This window comes from Enhydra lutris, unplaced genomic scaffold (genome assembly GCF_002288905.1).
Source record: "Enhydra lutris kenyoni isolate GAN:26980312 unplaced genomic scaffold, ASM228890v2 scaffoldscaffold22, whole genome shotgun sequence".
In the NCBI taxonomy this organism is placed as follows: Eukaryota; Metazoa; Chordata; class Mammalia; order Carnivora; family Mustelidae; genus Enhydra; species Enhydra lutris.
In genome coordinates this window covers 5,233,920-5,239,919 of record NW_019154106.1, presented here as the reverse complement: position 1 = coordinate 5,239,919, position 6,000 = coordinate 5,233,920, and positions in this window count along the sequence as shown.

Sequence of the window (6,000 nt, the reverse complement as noted above, 5' to 3'; positions counted from 1 at the left end):
GGGGGGAGGAGGGGGGAGGAGGGAAGGGAGGGCTTCTGGGGCTCCTCTCCCTCCCACAACACCGAGGAGGGGTGAGGTGAGGCGAGGCTGCGGCGGTACCACCCTGGGCCTCCTGGGGGAGGGGGCGGGGAGGGCATCAGTCCGTCTGCAGACTCCCCGAGCTGGGGGAGTGAGTCGCCGGCTCCTTTTCTTCTCCGACGGCGTCGAACTGGGGTGCGGGGTTCCTGCGCTCACGCTACCTCCGACTCCTCATCTCTAACCTTCCCTCCCTTCCCCCTCCCCCTGAGTAAATGGAATGACACATTCTCCCAAATGCCAGCGAGCTGGCTTCGTAGCAAGTGATGGTGTTTTTCCTGCTGCCCTTTGTCTGGGCTGACCGCCCCCCTTGCCTATTGTCCCGCCGCCTGTCCCATTTCCAAAAGCCGGGGCTGAGTGAGGCGCTGGGGCTGGGGCAGGTGACTAACCGGCTCACGAGGCCCCCTGGGGTGGGGGAGGCGGAGGGCACCGCGGGCCCACTGCCCAGCTCTAAGGAAAGTAGAGGGCACTTGGCTGAGGGCTTTTCCCTCAGGTTCACAGGGTTCTTCATTCTTCCCAGTGGCCGGGAGAGTGCCCATGGGTGGGGGAAATGTAGTTCATTAATCAGCACGAGGCACCAGACCAGTTTCAACAGCAGAGGCTGCACGGGTGACTCAGCGGGAATGCTCCCATTCAAGGCGATGGACTGACCAAGAGTCCCCATTTGTGAAATGCTTCCCCCTAAAGACTTCTGGTCTTCTCTCGCCTTTGGGGTTTGGGGTTCTTGGGGTTTTTCGGTGGCGGGGTAGGGTTGGTTTGGCTGCAGAGTGCTCCCCTCCTTCCTTGCTACAGGCCTGGTTGGGGACTTGCTAGGCGGGATACCTGGGGGACCCCTAAGCCCAAACCCTCCCTAAAGGGTCTCCTTCCTGCTCTCTTTCTCCCCCTCCAGAGAGCCACCAGGGGGAGTGCAGAGGAAACGGCTCACGTCTGCGACTTGCAGACATCTCCTCTGGTGACTTCTTGGGGGACAGTCCTTTGGTCTCCAAGGCCTGAGTGCTCTAGATCCAGACCACCAATTAAATCATTTGGTAATAAGTTGCTTCTGTTGCTTGTTTTTTTTCAAAGTGGGTGAGGCAGTGGTGGGCCAGCCCTGGAAGGTGATTCCTCTCTCTGGAACAGCACCAGATTCTTCCCTCCATGCTCCTGTCCCAGCGCCCCCAGAGAAAGGAGGGCGCCCCGCCAACCCTGCCACAGCCCCCCCAGGCTGCAGGTCCGAGCCGGCCGGTGGTTAGAACCAGTGCTGGGTTCCCAGGGCAGCTCTTCCCTTTTCTGCACTGTGCGGGACTGAGGTGGGGGGGGGGGGGGGGTGGGGAAGAAGTTTGTTTTCAATTACCTCACTGGAGTGGGACAGACTTTGTTGTTGGTTTTTTTTCTTTCTTTCTTTTTTTTTCTTTCTAAACAAGGAGAAAAATTGCTGGGGAAGGGGAATTGGCCTGGGGTTGGGGACAGGGGCTTTCTGGGGCATCAGTAGCAGCTCTGAGGAAACCTGCTGGGGGGGGGGTTCCTTCTGAAAAGTGCTGGGGGGGGCCTCTTCCCCCTCATCCCTCCACCCCAGCCAGAACTCTGGGGTTTCAATGACATTCTTGGTGTGTGAGCCCTGCAATCTTTTGATGCCCATGCCAAGGTCAAGAAGGCAGATGCCCAGTGGGAGACTGGCACTGAGGCCAGCCTGTAAGGTCCTCGAGCAGCCTTCTCTTTCAGAGGGAGGGAGCCCGGAAGGCCAGGGGTGGGGGGTGCAGTCCATCCTTCTCCCCCGGTTTGCAGCCTGCTCCTTGTGGAGAGTGTGTGCACAATGTGGTTTGGATTTGGCTGAGCCCCCTCAGCACCTTGTAAAGCACCTTGCTGAGTCAGGGAGAAAGCAGCCCCCATGCGGGAGAGGAGGAGGGGGCCGAGGGGGCCGGGAGGGAAAGGCAAAAGAGGGAAAGGGGAGCTGAAGGAGGGAGGTGGGGGCTGAGAGAAGAGGAGGGGAAAAAGAGAAGGGAAGGGCAGGAAAGAGGAGAGGCAAGGAGGCAAATAAATGGGTGGGAGTGGGAAGGAGGGGAGGAGGCAGGAGCCCAAGGAGGAAGAGGGACAGACTCTGCAGTGGAAGGGGAGAGGAGCTCACCATGCTGCGCGGCCCCTCTCCCCCCGAAAATGTTCACCTCAGGAGTCCAGAAACTATTGGTTTGCAGGAACTGAGGTCGGGGCTCCGAAATGGGGACCCAGGCCAAGTGAGTGCAGGGACAACTGGCTTCACACATGCAGGCCGCCCTGCTCCCCCCCCCCCCCCCCCCCCCCCCCCCCCCCCCCCCCCCCCCCCCCCCCCCCCCTAGGGGAGGCCCCCTCTCCCCCCGCCCTCTTTCCTGGCCTCACCCCGCCCCCCTCCCCCCCCCCGGGGGGTGGCCAACCCCCCCCCCATCTTCCCCACTGCCAAAGAGAAAATCAGCTCCATCTCCGAGCAGCCAGTGCCCCTCTGCCATGTCTGGGCAAAGGCTGCAGGCCAGGAGCTGCCAGTGGGTTGGGCTGGGGGCTGGGATAAAGACTGTGTCTTTCTGCTGCCAAATCCCAAATAGGGTGGGCTGGGGGCGGGGGGCCGAGAGAAAGGAGAGGCAGAGCAGGACTAGCCCTCCCCGCGTTTCTGGGGGGTAGGGGCACAGGTGGCTGCCCTCTGGCTTCCAGCCCAGGGTCTCAGGCAGGTTCCCGCTCCCCTGTGGCTGGCGTTCTGGGACTGCTGCTGAGGGCAGGCGGAGGTTATGGGAGACTCCCGCCCCCTGAGCCCCAGAGCCATCTGTCTTGGTACAAGGTGCAGGCACTTTCCGAATCCCTGCTGGGGACTAGCGGCAGGAGGACAGAGGGGACAAGGAAAACCCACCCGCCTCGCCTTTCTAGAGAAATTCCCTCTAGTGGGAATTTCATGGTCTTGTGACAAGGGGCCCTCATTTAAGATCAGAAGATGGAGAGGGCAGGAGAGTTCCGGCAGAAGGCGCAGCTTCAGGGTGGGAATGGAGCTGGATGGCAGGAGGGGCAGTGGCGATCGCAGGACAAGGCCCCCCACGCTGGCCCGGGCGGTTCCCTGCACTTGGCAGAGGGCCAGTCTGGGAGTTAGGCTGAGGGACTCCCAGTTGGCCCACGTGGCCTTGGGATAAGCCCATCACCTCTCTGTGGAATGGCTTATGACCCTCTATGCCCTCCTCCCCTACGGGATGGTGGGAGATCAGTAAGCTCATGAGAAGGACACTGCTTTGCTGCCCTGTGTGGCCTTTCAGACTGCAGGCCTTATCGTCCTCAGGGGGTGACAGGCCAGGCCCCAAGGGATGTGGCTGGGAGGTGGGCGGGGCTGGCGGTGGGTGATGCCCTCGCTGCCCTCACAGGGGGTGGGGGTGAGTCAGTGTTGGCTCAGGGACAGGCTAGACCCCATCCCTTCCCTTTTCCTTCCCTCGCTATGCCCATAACCGGCATTCCTAGGAAAGCACTCCAAATACCCCCAAAACACCATGTCCCACACAGCTGCAGGACTGGCATCGAAGGGGTTTGGCCCAGAGGTTGTCACAGATTTCTGAATGAGGGAGGCCTCCAGTCCAGTCCTGGAGCAGGAGTGTGGTGGTGGAGAAGCCCACGGAGGTAAGGAAGGACACTCTCACTGATTAATGTGTGGGTTCACCAAGCAGCTCCCGTGGGGCCATGGGGATGAGGCATGGAGGCTGACCTGTGTGCAGGCGGGAGGGGCAGGGGCCTGCCAGGGTCAGCAATGCCTGGCATCTCTTGGTGACACTTTTACTCCTTTTAAAGCTCTAAAACTTAAATACTGAAAGTAGTTTAAACATACTGAGCTCTCACCACCTGTTGGGTCCTGGGCTCAGGTTTTGGGGGGACAATATCATGTCATTCTTACAGTAAGCCTCTAGGATGGGAACTGGAATTTACCCATTTTATATGTGAGAACACTGAAGTCACTTGCCTAAGGTCACACAAGGACTGGAACCCAGCACTGTCTGCCCTTTTAACGACACTGCTCAGATGCTAACATTCCCTCCCTACCCTCCCCGCACAGGGGAAGAGGCTGGGTTCCCAGTGCCTGGGGCGGGGGGGAGACCGCAGGACTTGCCACTGAGAGGATCCTTGGGACAGAAAGAGACCCGGAGACCTGGGCTCTCACGCCCTACATGCCAGCCACTGCTGATACCAACAGACAGTGTGCTGCTGGGCCAGGCACCTGCCTGGGGCCCTCCGGGTTTGGTGAGAGTCAGCCCCCCGGAAGCTCTCCATTCCCCTCATCTAGAATTACAGACTCCACGAGCAGCCAAGTGGGTCTGAACTGTGGACTGAGGGCTGGACTGGGTGATAGGTACCCACCGCCCACAGCCGGGCGGAGGGCTCTCCCAGGCTTCCAAGCCCCCCAACCCGTCCTCCTGCAGCATGAGGGCTAGGTAGGCTCAGAGGCCCTGCCTGGGCTGCCAGAGGCCAGAGGGGCTCCCCGGGATCGCATCCCTGAGGCGGCCGCCTCTCCATCCCCGTGTGCACGCTCCACGGAGAGCAGGCCTTGGGGGCCGCCAAGGGCTAGAGGGGGAAGGGAGGCGGCAGGGCTGTCCACTTTCCCTTTCCCTCTAGTGGGCAGGAACCCAGAGGGCCCTGCCTCTCCCTGAGCTGGTAGTGATGTCAGCGGAAACCCTGGGCGCCGAGGACCTCCTCCTACCACAGCCCCAGCCCTATCCTGCCCTGGGTCCCCCACCCACACCTGGACTGGTTCAGCTTCCCCGGGGAACACCGCGCCCACCTGCCCCCTGCTTTCCCTCGGGGCTGAGAGGAACCTGGTCCTGCTGCCTGCCTCTCCCCTGACCTGCCTAGGCTCCATCTCTCCATCTGCAAGGATGTCTGGGTGATGAGAGCATGAGGAAGGCAGGGGCAAAGGGGTACCCCCAGATGCTCAACTCCTCCCTTGCCTGCCAGGAGTTTCCCCTCAATTCTCCCAGGATGTTCCATTGCCCTGGCCAACCCATGCCTCAGGCTCTGTGACTCTGTCTCCCCTGGCAGAGGAGTGGGGTTACCTCTCCCTGGGCTGGAAGATCCTTATCCGGCCCTGCTGAGTCACTGCCGGCTCCTCCCGCGCTGTCCCCTCCCTCCCCACCGCCTCCCTCCTTCAGACTTCTCAGGCTTTCTCCAGAGTGTCTGGGTTCCTCAGGGGGCCCCGGGGGCTCAGAGGATGGCAGCACCTCCCTGGGACCACACACAGTCCCACCCCAAGTGGCTGCCATCCCAGCACTGTGGGGACAGTGACCCTGAGCGAGGGTGCCCTCCGCCTTTACTAGCTGTGTGACCTTGGGCAAGTCGCTTGGCCCTTCTACGTAACCTCACTTGTCTCCTGTATGGAACAGGAAAGATGATAACGATACCTCCCTCAGAATAAGGACAATTGAGTTATTACAAGTAAATTCGCTGGCATTCAGGGCTAGATCGCGTTGCGTATTACTATCTGCCCCTCCTCACGCCCTATCCTCCTGGCTCTGCCGGTGACCGGTGACGCCACCTTCCCCTTCCGAGTCTGCATCCTGTTCTTTAGGTTTTGCTTTCCTCCCGAATCCAGGCCCCACAACCCCACGCTGACCCGTCCCCACAGGGCACGGACATAGGCTGGATGGAGAGTTCTAGAGTTGGGCCGTTCCTTGTTCAACTCTCCTCTCACGATAACCCATTCCTGAGCTTTTTGCCTTTGCATCCCAGACAGCCTCCCCATCCGGGTTCTGTGAACTGACAGAGGGCTGGAGGGGGCAGGGCAGACACTCAGGGCACAGGAAGCTCTGAGGGGACGAGAGAGTGGTCACCGGGTCCTAGTTGTGCGGGGCACATCTGGGCTTCCCAGCCGTGGGTCCTTCTGCACGACAGCAGTGGTTTGGGGCTATGAGGAGCTCCCCCTTCCCTGGCCCCCACAGGCACCTCTCAGAGGGCCCA